Genomic DNA, 18,170 nt, shown 5'->3' on the forward strand with positions numbered 1-18,170 from the left:
GTTGTTCATTTTTCACCTAAATCAAGAAAAAAATTATTTGAAAAAATGTTTTGAACAATATTCTTGAATTAAAAACAAGTTTTTCTTTTAAGATTAAATATACAAAGTTTTTGCTTGTTTATTTTGAGCTAGCTGTTGTTCTCATTTCAAGAAATCTCAGTGAGTAAAATCGACTTGAAGCGCTGTCGCAGTAGCGAAATTAGTGGAGTGTTCCCCACCTCCACAACATTGACGTCTTTTTACATTGGTTACAGTGGCTGCTGCTGGCAGAAAAAAAACTTCTAATAGCCCTCGTCTTTGAAGGGGGTGGAGGAGACGGCATGTTGTATTTCTGTCGGGCTGTGAATGGGTGTGTGGGTGTGTGAGGGGGTTGTCAGTTCATCAGCCAATCAAACGTGCGTTTTAGGGGGAAAAAATGGACTGGCACATTCAGCGGGTGAAAAGGGGTCAGTGTAAGTCCGAACATAATAAGAGTACTGTAATTCACTTAATAATGGTAGGATCAATTCTATCCTTACAACACATAGGAAGATAGAAAGGATAGATAGGAAGAAATGACCTATATAACTGAAGTCATTATATAATGCAAATAAGGTTGCTTAAAAGTTGGTGGGGATAATATGAGCATCCTGAAAAATGTGGTAGTGTTATGTCCCTACCGTCCCTATGTAAACCTACGCCTTTGCACGATATCATTTTTTGAAACCGATATCGATAACTTCCTGCTCTTCAAAGCTGATACCGATAATCAATAATCAATATATAATTTTTAAATGTATTTTCACCTGAGATTTTGAACACCTGGAGGTTAAAAAAAAAAAAAACAGTGGTGGATTCAACATAGATTTGCCTTTGACCTAACCGATTTTTCATGATGACATGAAGATTATAATGAACAAAAAAAAAAACACAAGAACAGTCTAAACTTCAAATAAAGTGCCAATGTTTTTTTTTTCTTCAAATAAATATAATTTGAGTCAATCACAATCAATTAGTCAATGTGATTGAAGATGTGTTCCCTGAACAATGAGCACTGAACTAAAACATATACCCAACAGGTATTGTGCTTTGTCATCAGATAAAAACAATACAAGAGAGGAGACTGTTGTTGTCTAGGTCCATGAAACAACTTTCTTAACATGGCAATTATAGGATAGCAAGCCTATCAATAACCAAAAGGCCTCTCAATAACTTACTAACTTATAACACTGTAAAATGCAAACAATATATAGTAAGGCCCATCACTCATTCCTCATTATCAAAAAATATGGTAGAACAAAAAGGATTAATGGCTTGCCTTATATTAATCTATATAAACGGCAGTGAGTGAACCCTTTTTCAATAAAGGATGAGGTTTCTTCTCTGCACACCACAAACTCCTTGTCCAGCCACTGCGCCGTAATACCAAGCATGCTGACAGGACTAACATTGCACGTCCATATGTCCGTGGTGAAACTTACGTGCCGTGCATGGTTGCCGATCAAAGTATGGAAGCATGTGGCAATCTCAACATACTTTGCCGGTAAACATTAATCTGAAAAGTGGCGACTGCTTGGAATGAACCTGGGCTCCAGATGACGAAGTAGCCACCTGAATCCTATGTCTTCACGAGGAAAAAAAGGGTGGTTGTCTAGTGCCATCATTTCTGTGATCATGTTTGTAATCGCTATAGCCCTCGGTCATCTTTGTGAAACTTTTCAACGGCCTCGTTAAATGGTACAACACTGGCTTTCTCAGCTGGCTTTGGAATTAGATGGGCAGCTTCATTCGCAGCTTGCGTGCCCTCGTACTCTTTTAAAACACAATCAAAGCGATTTTGATCTTTTAAGTGGCTAACTAAGATGTGTTAAGTGGCTAACTAAGATGTGCTGTAGCTCGACACTTTTTTCCCCTCCTCGTGGAACTTCGCCTTTGCATTTGTTACAAATTGCGAGTGAAGCGTTTTCCACACACAGCTTAAAAAAAGTTGCTACTTGCCAGCTGAAACACTTGAGCGGTACGTCACAGAAAAGGAGCGCTTGATTTGTGGCACACCTCCCTCTTCCTCAACCACACACAATCAGTGATATATTGTACTGCAAAACAGGAGTGGAAACAAACGCACACATCCCAATCCACCGACACAGTGCCAAAAATATTATACTGTCTATTATCGGGCCTATTAATGATGTTATTGTATTTATTGGGATGACGTCATAATTCCTATTATCGGACCGATAATTATCGGACCAATAATTATGGTGTACCTATACATGTAGATATGTTTGATGTTAAGGCATTTAAGTCTATCAATATGTATCTTTAGAATTTGTGTATTTCCCGACATTTGAAAAAGGAACATATTTTGGGATATGATCACAAATGGATAACCCAGCCACAATAAAGGCTGAGTAGGCAACATTAAATGATACTGATGATGATGATGTACAATGGCCATTTAAACAGTTTTCGAGTCCATTTGTTGAAATGAAGCACTGTTGGCTGTCTTCAGGACTTATCTGTTAATTGCAGAATCCTTTAGAGCAATGGCTTCAGTGAAGCAGTCCTTCTGAGCTCTTGTCCCAATCTGTTGCTGCAGAATCCTCCAAACAGTTTCAGCTCTGTCATTAACACTGGCATTTATGGTTACCTGTTTTGTCTACAAAGATAGAGCTCTCAGAGTGAAACAAATTTTACCTGTGTCTGCACATAAACTTTAATGTCGGGTTGGTTCTGTGTTGGGAACTTCACTGGTATATTAAAGCATGTTCAGGGTTATTCCAATTACCCCCATTTTAACTTTCCTATAAATTAAATCTAACATACCTTAGAAGCCTTTACATTTAGACACGAATTTAAATGCAATTTCTCTGTATCTAAGCTTGTATAGAAAATAAGGCCTCTGTGTAGAATACTCAGAGAAGCAAAGTTGCTTGCTAGTTCGGCAAGTCCCATCCCCCTCCTTCCACATTCCCTCTCTCCCTCTTCTCTCCATATTGTCCTCTTGCCTATTTCCCCCAGTGTTATAAATTACAAACGACACAAACCTCCAGGCCTAATGCCCTGCCATGGATGGCTTCCAAGCTGGACTTTTTGGAGCGCCAAGAGGCTGGCTTCATTGATAACACCGGGCACACTGTCTGTCTCTCCACTTGTTGGCAGGAAAAAAGCCTTAGACGGGCTCTCTACAAGCCCAAAAGACACCACTGGTGTCTACTATTTTTTGGGGTCTAATTTTGTCTTCAATGACAAGGTTACAATGATTCACTTTCAGAGCAGAATATGCATGTACCTTGCCTCCTGAGTTTAATAAATGTTGTCTTTGAGGTTTTTTTTTTTTTTTTTTTTTTTTTTTGCACCATTCAGTCATGTATCAAATACATTTTCCCTATAAAAATGAATTGAAATGCCATTAATTTCAAAATCCAAAATCCTCAAACTACCCAAAAACATGTTTCATATTGATGAAAAAATAAGTACTGCATTTTATAAAGACATGGTAAACATAACTTTCAGGGCATTTACTGATCACAACCATAGGCGGAGTTTGACTTTTGGGGCAGGGGGGCACAACATGTTGACAACCCTGAAATGCAGTGACAGCAATAAAATTAACTTACAAGAATATTTATAATAATAAGTTGACAATGAGCTTTTTTGTTTCCCATCATTCTTGAGGGAAATTCTAAATCAGGCAGCTTAGGCAATACTTTTCGCCAAGATCGCCAACCATTGAATATGATACGCCCACCGGTGTCGTACCAATGTAGTTACCCCAGTCAAAAATTGTATCCCCTGGGCGGAGCCATATGGAGGTAGATTTGTGTCTTTATTATTCAATCCAAAAAAAGTTGCTTCAATAAAAAAAAAGTTGCTTCAATCAAAATATATATATTCAATCAAAAAAACGTCAAGTAATGTTGATTTGTGTTTTGGCCATATTTTGGCTAGGACGTTTTTATCTTTATTATTCAATCAAACAATAAGTTGCTTCAAAAAATATATATATTTTCCAAAAAAAAATTCAATCAAAAAAAAGAAAAAAGAAAAATTTCAATCATAGAAAATGTTTTTGAATGCGAAAAAATATGAGATTGAAAAATTTGCATTTGAACACTTAATTTTTAATTGAAAAAGTTTTATTTGATTGAAGCAATCCTTTTTGTGTTTAGGCCATATTATGGGTCGGACATTTGTGTCTAAATCATTTCAACCCCCCAAGCAGTTACTTCAATCAAAAAAATATTTTCAATCAAAGAAAAAAAAAATCATTTGAAAAATAAAATTGCCCTCCCCTATTTTTTTTTATTATTATATGCAAAGCAAATGGCCGTGTAAGGTGCTAGTCAAATCATCTGTTCAAAAAATAATTTCGACCCATTATGAAATGTTTTTTTTGTTCATTTTATTCATTTTTGTTGCAGTTTTCTTGCTTTACAAGTCAATTTCATTCACACTTTTCGGGGGGGGGGGGGGGACTGGCCCCCCTTAAAATCCGCTTATGATCACAACCCACTGTTGTGGTTGTTTTAAGAGACATTTCATCTGAACAAGCTAACTTTAAACCCTTGCTGTACTGTGGCCAAAGTAGAAGGTTGGGATTTCTACATTTTAAGGCCGTAAATCCATTTTATTTGGCTGGGAGCAGCGTCATCCTTAATTGCTAATGCTAAGCTAACCTGGGTGTGAAAAACCGTTTCTTCATTGCCAAATGTTTGTTGACAAACTACCAAGATGGGTTATTTTGTCTGACTGCTTAAAAGTTGAATTTGATGCCCATTTGCTTGCTATCTCTTTCCATTCCAAAGTATACCTGCGGCCAAAAGTTTTGAAACACTTTATACCTACTGAAGACTCAAAACCTTTAACTAGACATCTAGACATCAATGGCAATGCTTCAAGCCATTTTTTTTTTGTGTGAAGAATTCTTTCAGACTTAATGGAGGGAAGTTCTGCATTGTGCGGAGGCAACAATAAATTTGATCATCTCAGCCTCTGATGATCTGTTAATTCTGTTTGTTGCTGCCTCCTGCTGGAAAGCAACCCGGGGGGCGAGACAATTGGGCTGGGTGTTTGTTGCGGCATGTTTCATGATGCATTGTGTGCCTTTTCCGCGTTTCAATTTGTAATGTATGAGAACCAGTTACTTATGTGCTATTACACAATTAATGCAGTGCATCATACTATCAGCTTTACTTCATTGCAGCCAGGGAAACTGGTCACTGTGAGTCCAGTGCGCGTGGCCAATTAACTGATGCTATATCTGGAATATTGCTTGACATAGGAGAGCTTCATGGTTCCTCGTCAGAATTTAAGTTAGGATTTTGGACGACTCAGGCCTTAACAGTCTTCTCAAAGAAGCTATTAATTGTTCTTTTTGTTTGTGGCAACTTCTGCAGTAAATATGATTGGCCAAGACTCCTCAACTCTCTTTATTGGTCTGTGATACAATCACACACGTACTGGAGTATTGTAGCTTTTCATACTTCGGTCAATTTTTTAAAAAGGTAAATGACTATTTGGTTTACTAAAAATCAGAGAGTGCCCTTCTCCTTATCTGATTGGTTTGCAATTAGGCATGTGCCAGTATGAAATTCTGACGGTATGATAACCTTGAGCCAAAATATCACAGTATTGCAATTGCAGTTCTAAAATGTGTTACTTTGAGATATCTGCGTTTAAAACTTTTTTTCCATCGAACAGGATTTTTATTTTTCAAAACATATCACCAAATTGGAACAAAAGTATAATGTCAAGTTGAAATAATTTTTTTTTAAAAAATAACAAAAAGTAACTGAAATATTCTAAATAAAATTAAAACTAAATGCAGTCCTTTAGGTGAGCCTAAACCGACAGCCACAGCTCAACATTATTTCCATCAGAACAAAAATAAATGAATTATTTTCCATAAACAGCACGTGTGTATGACTTGTATCATGTTTACATTACACCCCCCCCCCCCCCACCACCACCACATTCTTTCTCAACATAGAAAGTTGCTAGAGAGAAAAACAACACGTTTTACCACTGCTAGACACACTAATCACGCTGGAGTTAAATCTTGTAGCTGGTGGGAAACGTTCATGACAGTGTTTACTAACCTTTAATTTTGTATAAATGCGAAATCATATTGGAGCTATTGCCTCCTAGGCAGCCACCCTCCGCATACATGTTTTACATGTTGCTTAGCCCTCCTCCTCTAAGCTGCGGCCGTCTGTAACTTTTCTGTAGCATTTTCTGCAGTATTCCCATGCCAGCAATTTTGTTTTCTTCAATGGGGGAAAAGTTCAGGAGTTTCACCTCCTCCAGCCATTGTGTAGCACAGCTGACTCACTGACACTGAGCAACAACTGGTGTGCGAGGGTTGAGCCTTGCAGCTGCAAGAGAAGGATGTCTCCCTGCATTTTTGGGACATAAAAAATAGCTAATCCCCTAGGGACGGTAAGACGGAAAATTTTTGGGTTTGAAACCTTGACATTTTCATACCATGGTATACCTTGAAACCGGTAATCGGCACATGTCTATTCAATACAATATAGGCCTACTGAATAATGTGTGCTGCTGGTGAACCAAAAGTTGGCTTTCAGAAACCCTGAGCTAAGTTCCCCAAAAAGGCTGACCACACCGGTGCAGCCTTAAAACCAGAGGTTGTAAGAGTAGCGAAAAATTTTACAAAAGTGAGAGTTGCGTGACTTTAAATGAATATTACTCAAGTAAAAGTAAATGTAGTCATACAAAAAGATTACTCAAGTAAAATTAAATAAAAAGTATTTTTTGGTGAAAAGTAGAGTAATGAAGACCTGCTTACAATGTCAGATATACAGTATATATATTATATATACATTTTTTTTTTTTTTAACAGTGGTATATATTTTCCTCAGCATGACATCTCTACGAATTATTGTAGTTATTAAAATGTACTATAACCTATTACATGACCATATTAGGCCAAAAAATACAAAAAAACATCGAAAAAATGAACATGAAACATCACCCATCCAAAGTGTCTGGTTTTCCGTGGTCTTTCAGTACCAAATAAAAACTGGGAGAGAGGTTGAAATTCGCCCTTTAGACTTTCGTGTTGATGTTTCAATTTGCAAATATATTGTGGAAAAATTAAAAAAATCCTGTTTAATGGAAATAAGTAATTTTTTAACCCATTCATCTCAAAATATCACATTTTAGAGCTATAATTGCAATACCGTGAAACTGTGGTATTTTTGCTTAAGATTTTCATTCCGTAAAAATCATATGCTGGCACACATCTAGTGATTAACCATTGTTTCTACCTGTGCCCCGTTCCTCAACCGCTCTCCTGCTAAGCAGTGCTACCAAAGAGTTTTGCTTGGTCACCAGTGCAGCTGGTGTTTGGCACTTAAAGTTAACGATGACTGACAAGTTTGTAGCTTTCATCTGGCCAGGGAAGCCTCGGTAGCGCTACAATCAAAGGCCCAAATGTGTTAATCATCGTTAAACTTGCAGCCCAATCTGAAGTGTGCTGTGCCAACTCACTCATTGTGTAAGTGAGAAGCTTTCTTGGCAGTGTGAGTGAATTTGAGTGGATTCACTCAATGAAGCGTTTAATAAAGACAAGCATTTTTCTATGTTATTCTTGCTTAAAAATAATTCACATTATGAAGGCGGCACAGTGGAACAGTGGTTAGCACGCCCACCTCACAGTTCTGGAATTGTGGGTGCAATCCCGGCTCCGGCCTTCCTGTTTGGAGTTTGCATGTTTATCCCAGGCCTACGTGGGTTTTCTCCGGGTTCCTACCACATCCAAAAAAACGTGCATGGTATGCTGTTTAAACACTCCAAATTTTCCATAGGCGTGATTGTGTGCACGAATGGTTGTGTGTCTATACTAGTGTGTGCTCTGCGACTGGCTGGCAACCTTTTCATGGTGTACCCCCCCTTCTGCCTGGAGTTAGCTGTGATAAGCTTCAGCACCCCCACGACCCTCGTGAGGATATGCGGGCCAGAAGATGAATAAATGAAGGAATTATATGAATGTTATGGAGATTGATTAAAAGTATGGCATTGAATGTAGGCATGTGCCGGTTACCGGTTTCACGGTTTACCGTGGTGTGAAAACGTCGCGGTTTCAAAACCACTAAAATTTTCCGTCAGACCGTAGTACGGTATTCGCTATTTTTCTTGTGTCAAAAATGCAGCCAGAAGCAGCTTGGCGCAGCAGCGCTCACCCCCTCCCGTTTGTTGCTGTGTGTGAAAGTGACGCTATCGGCTAGCCAGCCAGCTAACCCAAAAACAAATACTCCAAATATAAGGCGTACTGTTCTTCAATTTATTGAGCTCTCAAATCGTGGTAAGTGTAATATACAAAATGAATACATTTAAAATGTTGTACAATTAGATTTTTCCATGTGAGTAGCTTCAACAGATTAGCACCATGGAAAAAGTTCGCCAAAAACAAAACACACATTTTCCTTTCAAATTCAATATAAAAACTATCTAAAAGCTTACAAAGATGATTGTTAGCCTAGGCTTACCTGGGAGAGCAACTTCGTTGAGTGTGACAGCCGCAGAGTGAGATAACAAGCTTGAGTCGCTTGAATGAAGGGGAAAAAGTGATAGCGTCAAAGATCGCTAATTGCGAAAGATGATCTTGCCCTAACCACAAATCCACGTTCGCTGGATCAAGGAGAGGTCTCAATCCCAATGTTTTTTATTTTATTTTATTTTATTTTTTAGATGAAACCTTTCCACAACAATATTGACATTTTAACTAACTTATGAATTCTTTATGTTCTTTTTAACACAAAGGCATGACATCATGTAGACTAGAGTTGACACAGTGGCTGAAAATGGTGAAACTTCACTTAAGCTTTTCCACCCTCAAAAAAAAAGTCATGCAGTATAAATTTCTAAAAAAATTTATTCAGAAGTGTTTTTACTTTTTTATTGAAATTATTTTGTTCTTGCTCTAATCTTGAGCAACTTGAGCTGTGGATGTGAGTATAGTCTATAAGTTATATTTAGTTTAATTTTATTTAAGATATTTTTTTATTGATTATTTATTTTAACAATATATTCATGTTCCAATTTGCAACTATGGTCTGAAAAAAAAAATCCTGTTCAATGGAAAAAAGTTTTTTTTTTTTTTAACCCATACATTTCAAAAATTTTTGGAGCTATAATTGCAATACCGTGATACTGTGAAACCGCGGTATTTTTGCTCACAGTTATCGTACCGTCAAAATATCATACCGGCACATGCCTAATTGAATGTGATGCAATTAAAAATGTCCCTACATTTTGTGCTGGTGCACCTTAAAGAAAATATCAGGCACACCAGTGCAACCATTGCACTTGCCAAAGTAAGTGTGAAGCCTTGGCAATATACGTATATCGCAATGATAATTTTTTCCAACATCGTTCAGGCCTACTTAGAAGTACATTTTTCTCAAATATTTACTCAAGTAAATGTAACTGAGAAAATGTTACAGAGTAAATGAATCCTGCTACTACCCACCCCTGCTTACAACTAAGACAGTCTTTGCTCACCTAAGTCACCTATATTCAGGTAGTGTTGAATGGGTAAAAATGATGGATTATGATGCCAGGCAGAATGCTGAGATGTCTTTCAGTCATTTTGTGACTGAAGGGTGGGTGGGTTTTAGTTCCGGCTCAAACTGGTGTTGTCGAAGTGTCTTTGGGCAAGGCCCTGAACCTAAATGAACAACCTGTAACCTCTTAACTTGTTGACATAGTGGCACCATATGCTCCTTCCTGAAACTTAGCTAACAATATTAATTTCTGTTGGTGACTTCAAGGGCAAAAAAGAAGTCCGCGGGTTTGAGAGCATTCTCTATATGGGCTCCAGATGAATGGAATGACATACCTACTGAATGTGTTGTGGTAATCAATGTCAGTTATTTTATTAATTTATCTTTGCCATTGAAAAATAGTGAAAGATTAAATCCTCTTCCTCAAGATGGAAGAAGGTACCCAATCAAATGAAGGTGTCTACAGTTTTTGCAATATTTGTACAAGGTTTTCAATGTGAAATACGTGCCTTGGCTCAAAAAAAGCTGGGGAAACACTAGTTTAGATTGTACTGCATGATTCACATCCATCACAGCCTGGTCATCCTGAAACCTGGACCCCTTCCAACTCTGGTCCCTGTACAAGGTGGATTTTTCCCCTAGATATATATCTGTTATTTCTATTATTTTTAATTTAATTTTTTAAAAACATATTACAGTGGTACCTCTACATACGAAGTTAATTTGTTCCAGGACCTTGTTGGTAAGTCGAAATGGTCGAATGTCGAGCAGGATTTTCCCATAAGAATACATTATAATTCCATTAATTCGTTCCACAGCTCAAAAACCTACACTAAATCCTTAATAAATAGTGCTGGTACTATTGCAAATAGCAATTAAACAGTGCAAAATAAATAAATAATGAATAAAACTTGGAATAACAGTAGTAATAATAATAATAATAATACGTGTAATAATGTAACAAATCGGGTTCTAATGTGGCGCATGTGTTTCCGTGGTGTACCTGAACGCATCGCCTGTCTGACTTTACAGAGTGAGGCTTTTTACTTTCACTTTGTTTACTTGCTGCGGGGGACACTTGTGTTGCAGAAGTTGATGGCATAAATGATTAGAAACCTGACAAAGCTGGCGATTGATGTGGGGGCAAATGAGTATTTTGTCAACCACTAATTGTGCAAGTTCTCCCACTTGAAAATATTAGAGAGGCCTGTAATTGTCAACCATGAGAGACAGAATGTGGAAAAAAAAAACTGAAAATGACATTGTTTGATTTTTAAAGAATTTATTTGCAAATCATTGTGGAAAATAATTATTTGGTCAATACCAAAAGTTCCTCTCAATGCTTTGTTATGTACCCTTTGTTGGCAATAACGGAGGCCAAACGTTTTCTATAACTCTTCACAAGCTTTTCACACACTGTTGCTGGTATTTTGGCCCATTCCTCCATGCAGATATCCTCTAGAGCAGTGATGTTTTGGGGCTGTCGTTGGGCAACACGGACTTTCAGCTCCCTCCACAGATTTTTTATGGGGTTGAAATCTGGAAACTGGCTACGCCACTCCAGGACCTTGAAATGCATCTTACGAAGCCACTCCTTTGTTGCCTTGGCTGTGTGTTTGGGATCATTGTCATGCTGAAAGACCCAGCCATGTCTCATCTTCAATGTCCTTGCTGATGGAAGGAGATTTTCACTCAAAATCTCTCGATACATGGCTGCATTCATTCTTTCCTTTACACAGATCAGTCGTCCTGGTCCCTTTGCAGAAAAACAGCCCCAAAGCATGATGTTTCCACCCCCATGCTTCACAGTGGGTATGGTGTTCTTCGGATGCAATTCAGTATTCTTTCTCCTCCAAACACGAGAATCTGTGTTTCTACCAGAAAGTTCTATTTTGGTTTCATCTGACCATAACACATTCTCCCAGTCCTCTTCTGGACCATCCAAATGCTCTCTAGCGGACCGCAGACGAGCCTGGACGTGTACTTTCTTCAGCAGGGGGACACGTCTGGCAGTGCAGGATTTGAGTCCCTAGCGGCGCATTGTGTTACTGATAATAGCCTTTGTTACTGTGGTCCCAGCTCTCTGTAGGTCATTCACTATGTCCCCCCGTGTGGTTCTGGGATTTTTGCTCACCGTTCTTGTTATCATTTTGATGCCACGGGGTGAGATCTTGCATGGCACACCAGATCGAGGGAGATTATCAGTGGCCTTGTATGTCTTCCATTTTCTAATAATTGCTCCCACAGTTGATTTCTTTACACCAAGCGTTTTACCTATTGCAGATTCAGTCTTCCCAGCCTGGTGCAGGTCTACAATTTTGTCTCTGGTGTCCTTCGACAGCTCTTTGGTCTTGGCCATAGTGGAGTTTGGAGTGTGACTGACTGAGTTTGTGGACAGGTGTCTTTTATACCGATAATAAGTCAAAACAGGTGCCATTAATACAGGTAACGAGTGGAGCCTCGTTAGACCTCGTCAGAAGAAGTTAGACCTCTTTGACAGCCAGAAATCTTGTTTATAGGTGACCGAATACTTAATTTCCACTCTAATTTGGAAATAAATTCTTTAATAATCAAACACTGTGATTTTCTGTTTTTTTCTTCCACATTCTGTCTCTCATGTTTGAGGTTTACCCATGTTGACAATTACAGGCCTCTCTAATCTTTTCAAGTAGGAGAACTTGCACAATTGGCGGTTGACTAAATACTTATTTGCCCCACTGTATTTGGCGATGTTACCAAAATAATAATTGACCCCTTAACTTATAAAGACTGGCGAACGGAGGAGGTTCGCCGAGATCATAGACCGTCTACGGCTGTATTGTTGAACCATATCATATTTTTTTATCGTATATATCTTCCTGTCAATGGTAAGCATCACCTTTTTCCTATTTTTTTAACCACCAGAACTAATATTGTTGGAACCCATGTTTATTTCTCTCATGAGAAAATCTGCCGTGCTTCCGTCTTACGGGAAAACAAAAAAACTGCGGTGCTGTCATAGATTGTCGTATTTAGAGCATGTCGTCGGATGTAGAAACAAATGGCGAGTCAAATCTTACGTCGGATGTCGAAAAGATCACGTGTCGAAGCGATCGTATGTCGAGGTACCACTGTACTTGCTCGTTGGGGTGGGGGACTTATTAATTCAGGGGCATTCATCATTGATTTTTATATTTAATATTTATTTGCTTGTGTGTTCGAATAATATTTTAATGTTAATTGTCTGGCAAGCCCTTTGAGATGTTTTGGTAATTTAGGGCTGTATAGATAAACCTGAATTTATTTGAGTGAAAATCACACGTCCGAACAGCGGTCAATCTCTGTCTTTCAGGGCTGACTTTTTAAAAGCAATGGCTTCATTCCGAGTGAGTTTCCATTCAGTGCAAGTCATCAGAGCAAGGTAATGACCAAAATATCCTCTGTTGTTATGTGCCATAAGGGTTCAGTGTGTCAAAAAATATAGTATATTTTTGTTTAGATAACAAAAACAAAACAGTGTATTGTATCTGTTAGTGCACTGTGATATACAATATACAGTATTACTTGTGCTACATACTGTGTACTGTGTGTACAAGTAGTGTGTGTGCATGTGAGAAAAAGTGAGACCTGGATTGACTTCTTTTCACCTCTTTTACAGTTTTTCTCATTTGCTTTGCCACGTTTCTCAGATCAGAATTGAAATTCTCAAAACTACTTGTTTAATCCTCACAACATAACAAAACAACATGGATTACCTATCGCTCAAAATTACATTTTTGTGTCAATGAACATGTCAGTGCTGTCAGAATGACGGTACACAAGAAAGCAAGCAAACAATTTGCTGAAGACATGTCAACAAAGCACATGGATTACTGGAGCCATGTCCTATGATCTGATGAGACGGGTGGGCTTTCTTGTGTACCGGTGTTCGGCCATTCCTTACTACGCGGCGAAACGTCCTACACAATGCTCAGCGCGCTTGCGCATGCATTCACACGCATGCGCACATCGGTTAGAAGCGGCGAGTACTCAATATTTTTGTTTTTATTTAGTTATTTAGAACCTTTTCACTGCCTCAAAGATACTTTTTGCATGTATTACACTCTCATACTTTTAACCATTGTGGTTTTTTTGGGTTAGCTTTGCAGCAGTTGACCACATTAGGCATGTAGCGTATTTAAACCGTCCTTATTTGATATAACTACATTTAAGTATTTTCTGCAGGCATTTTTTTTGTACGTTATTCCTGTATGCATCTAAACAAAACAAGTTTAGAGCGCACGGTAGTACTTTAGGTGTCAAATTCGACTAATGTAGAACGTTTCGCCGATGTAGCATATTTTGGCAGAACACCGTCCTTAGAAGAGGCTTCCTCCTGGGGTGACAGCCATGCACACCAATTTGATGTAGAGTGCGGCGTATGTTTCGAGCACTAACAGGCTGACCCCCCACCTCTTCAATCTCTGCAGCAAGGCTGACAGCACTCCTGTAACGAGTCACATGACATTTTGGAAGGAAAATGACAAGCAGTACTCAATTTGGACATTTAGGAATGTACGTAGTTTCTAAGTGGTGTACTCACTTTTGTTGCCAAGGGTTTAGATATTATTGGCTATATTTTGAGTAATTATGAGGGGGAAATTAATTTATTCTATTATATAAGCTGCACACAGACTACTTTTCATTGTGTCAAAGTGTCATTTTGTCAGTGTTGTCCCATGAAAAGATATACTTTAAATATCTGCAGAAATGCGAGGGGTTGTACTCACTTTTGTGATACACAGTAGTTTCTGTCATATGTTCACAATGCGTGACTTTTTCACATTGCACGTGGAGTACGTGAGCTTGTATTGTAGCAGTGTTTGGGTCGTGTCACTCATGTGAGATGTGCTGCGCCTCTCCCTCACTCTCCTCACCGGAGTTTAAGATGTGTCGAAAACTTGGCTGCGCTCCATCTTGCTTGTTTGGAAACATGGTAAGATTTGTTTTCTTATCTTGGCAAGAGAGAATATGCAATGCCGCTTTAGCCTTTAAAGTGCGTATGACACCAAAAAATGTTCATATTTCACGCGGTGTTTTATGCTCCTGAATGAAATGGACCGCTTGGATGTGTGTGGAAGCGATTGTTTTATATATTCAATTTTTGAATCCAGTGCTATGAAAATGAGTGACTTCAGGTTTCAGTCTCGGGTCTAGGTCAAATGCGAATGTGACGTCGCCCGGGTCACCATCTCACAATACAGCATTGCTTTATGGCTGAAATTGCAGATTATCTTGTTTATTTTTCGCATCTCGCCAGCCAAACGGCTGCAGAAAATTGTTGTTGCACCAGGAAGAGGCGTGTGAGCCTTTTTGGGTTTCAAAACAATCCCGTTCACCGTGGATATTAGCCAAACAAGCCCTGCTACTGTGGGACCATTGGACTTACAAGAAAGTGAGTAAACATCGTATTTTGTATTATGTAAAATACTGGGATCGTGGGACACTTTTTAATATTGAGGTGGCTTGCATTTTGTGGCTTATTGTCCATCGAAAATGCCACTCTGCCGACGACCGGCGGCTTGTTTGCACACTCCGCTCCATACTCTGCTTATTGCCTTCTTGGTGTGCCTGGTGTTCTGTCAAATTTTCAAACCCATCAGAAATTGCAACTTTGTGTTTAAAATGGCCGTGAATACAGCGATTACAAAGTAAACACTACAAACTTACTTTAAATAAAGGACTATTTACTTACTTTTGATTATGGACGGACATGTAGAAAAGTTCTCATCAGACACATCCTGCCATTTTGGCTGCACAACAACTGCACGTCGCTCTCTCACTGTTTACGTCTTCGCTGTGTAGTAAAGCATTATTTTGCGCCATATTCGTGTTGACCATGTGGCAGCTACGCACTCCTCCAACGTCGGCCGGTTTGTTCGGCGGTACTCTCTAGCTGCTTCCCGGCGAGCTCTCCTGTCCACAGCAGGGGAACGAGCTGTAACTTGCTCACCACCGGGCGGGTTGCCGATCGCCGAAGACAATTGACAACCCCGCCGCTGTGTGACATGATCCTGGCTAGTTTCGTGTGATTTTTCACTTCAAAAAGCAAAAATAAGACTTTGAGACGTCACTCGATTCGGGTGAGCATGTCGGCTAGCTGTCACGCCTCTTGGTTTGTTTACATTCTCCCAAGCTGAGGCAGGCAAATGACAAAAGCCGGAGTAATTCCGGTGGCATAAAATATCGTTCGGGAGGTGCGACAGTAAAGGTGAAGTTGACAGTTTTGACCATTATGGAGTAATTTTGCCATGTCGTACTGAATAAATGTATTTTTATAAATTCATATTCCATTTAGCACAATATTGTTATTTGGCATGACCATACCGTTTACTTAGCAATTGGGGGAAAATACTTTGATAAAAGGAATATCTTGTAAAAATATTGGAGTGGAGAGACTGAAACAATTACATTTTGCGGCTCTCTTCGTCGCATTTTCCTCGTTCTGAATAATTCCCTCTCAATGAGCTGAATTCTAAATCAGATGAAACCATGACCCTGCCGACGTCATCTTCCTGTTGGGACGCGAGAGCCCTATAATGGTAGGCGTGGCTAAACGGCAGATAAAAAGACTAATTGCTCGTCATCTGCGCTTTGCCAAATTGTTGTGTATTGTACAATCGTCTCAAAATATGATTCTAATTCAATATAATAATGCTATTTAACACTTTTTCATCCTATTGTACGCCCCTTAAAGGTCTGTGCTGAGTGATCATCAGACGTTAAATGTAACTCCTAGTGTTAGCGTAGCGTTTGCGTTAGCATTAGGCTATTGCTAACAGCGAGTGTCCTCTTAAAACACTGGCCAGTCTAAAGCAGAGCCAGTTGGCGAAATGGCATTTAGCTAATAGCCCACTTCAGCTGTTTTGTTTGGTAAATGAGCAATTACTGGGAAATATTGATTGCTTGCAACTTCTGGCTAGATTCTAAGAATGGCAAAAAAACCCAGACTACCCAGTGTTAAACACTTGGATAACATTTTATTTTACATACAGTTCGTGGCTTCCAGGTGGGTTTAATTGAAAATGATTTTGTGTTTTTCCTGCTGAGTGTGTATTATCACTAAGTTGGCGTTGTCCTTGTAGACGCTACAATATGTTTTCGTCTGTTTATGTTCATTCATAGTCATACACATAATTGTTGGAAACCTTTATTTATTTTTGGACTAAAACCTTTGAATTTTACAGACAAAAATATTTTGTGTAACAGTCAACTAAAACTAGACAACATTTGTATGAGATTTTGCCGACTAAAACTAGACGAAGACGAATATATTTTGAAATGACTAAAATTTGACTAAGACTAAGAAGTATTTTTGTCCAATAGAAAACAAAAATTAAAAAGGCTGCCAAAAACAACACTGCAGCATACTGTACGGCTGCTATGCCAGAACAAACACCCGGCTGACCTTTTTATAATTTTCACCTTCAGTCAAATTTATACAGCCGACTGCGTAATGTGTTTAGGCCTTGCAAGTTCTAGTAAAGTTGGTGTAAAAGTGCTCTTACTACTTGGAACAAAAGGTTTCCATGGCCGTTTATCATTTTGCATCGCAGCCAAGCTCTTATAGAGCATTTATTTAAAGGTCGTTTTCGATCAATACAGCTATTTGTTATAATCTTTTATGTCTTTTTATTTCATAATGCAAGATAATTTGGGTTGAAAAAGCCCTGGAGGACTTTTTTGGACATTTTGGCAACAGAGATAAGGTCTCTGTTGCCTCCACATATCATCCACATGTTTCCAGTCGGTCAGTGTATCTCACTGAATAAGAATTAAAGGGACTGTCCAGTCAAAGTAAACATTATTGCATTTTTTTAATTGGGCAAAAGACTTGTTATCAAGCCTGCCAAATTAGCATGAATAAAAAATTAATTAGTATCTGTAGTATGGCTTTTAAAAATGAGAAAAAAAGGTTTGGCCAATTAGTTCTGAGATGCTTTATTTCCGATGACTGTGTTCAAACCGCACCTCTCCCCTGTGTTGACTATCAATCAAACTACCAACACTACAGTTTGGATGGTAATTCCTCTGTCAATACAACTGTGCATGTTTGAATCAATATTGTTTTTCACAGTCTGCTGCAGAAAGGTATTTTATCCTTTAAAAAATTATCAATATGCATTAGTATAGTATACCATAGCACTCTTGATAAACCACACACATTTATCGTAACAACATAGTAAATTTAGTCGCAGTTAAGACACTGTTGCTTCTGCTTGAAGTTTACAAAGCTATCTTTCACTCACTGTAAGGGTGCCTTTGGTTGGGGGGGGCAATTGTAATAAAGATTAAGGACGCGATTTACTGACACTATCTTTGAGAGCTACCGATCACAACATATTGGGCATTCAAGCATTAATGCAGTTTCTGCAAGAAGTTTAACCTCTGTCACTAATGTTTAAAGAACCCTTTTTAAATGCATTTCTTTTCTGCTTTTTCCAAGCATAAAATTGGTCAAAATACAAATATGACCTGTTTGTCAATTGACATATTGCATATGTCAAGTTTCCATCATTGTAAGCAAATGTCTTTGCAAACAAGCAGATTAGAAATGATTTATTTTGGAATCATACACTCTGTCTGTCGCAATTCACATTTTGGTGTATGTCTGAGAACACTTTATTTTAGGGTGAAAACACTATA

General features: G+C 38.6%; 1 protein-coding gene across 4 annotated transcripts in view; it reads left to right on the forward strand.

Annotated features, from left to right (window-relative positions):
- cnnm2b (cyclin and CBS domain divalent metal cation transport mediator 2b) overlaps positions 1 to 18,170 on the forward strand; it is a 109,775-nt gene that overhangs the window by 16,193 nt on the left and 75,412 nt on the right. The window contains exon 2 of one of the 4 annotated variants that reach the window (XR_009064077.1): positions 12,838 to 12,906. The exons of the other annotated variants lie outside the window; for them this stretch is intronic. The gene's annotated coding sequence lies outside the window, so the exon portion shown is untranslated. The remainder of the gene's footprint in view (positions 1 to 12,837; positions 12,907 to 18,170) is intronic. 4 annotated transcript variants of the gene reach the window in all.

Source organism: Corythoichthys intestinalis, chromosome 8 (genome assembly GCF_030265065.1).
Source record: "Corythoichthys intestinalis isolate RoL2023-P3 chromosome 8, ASM3026506v1, whole genome shotgun sequence".
Taxonomy (NCBI): Eukaryota; Metazoa; Chordata; class Actinopteri; order Syngnathiformes; family Syngnathidae; genus Corythoichthys; species Corythoichthys intestinalis.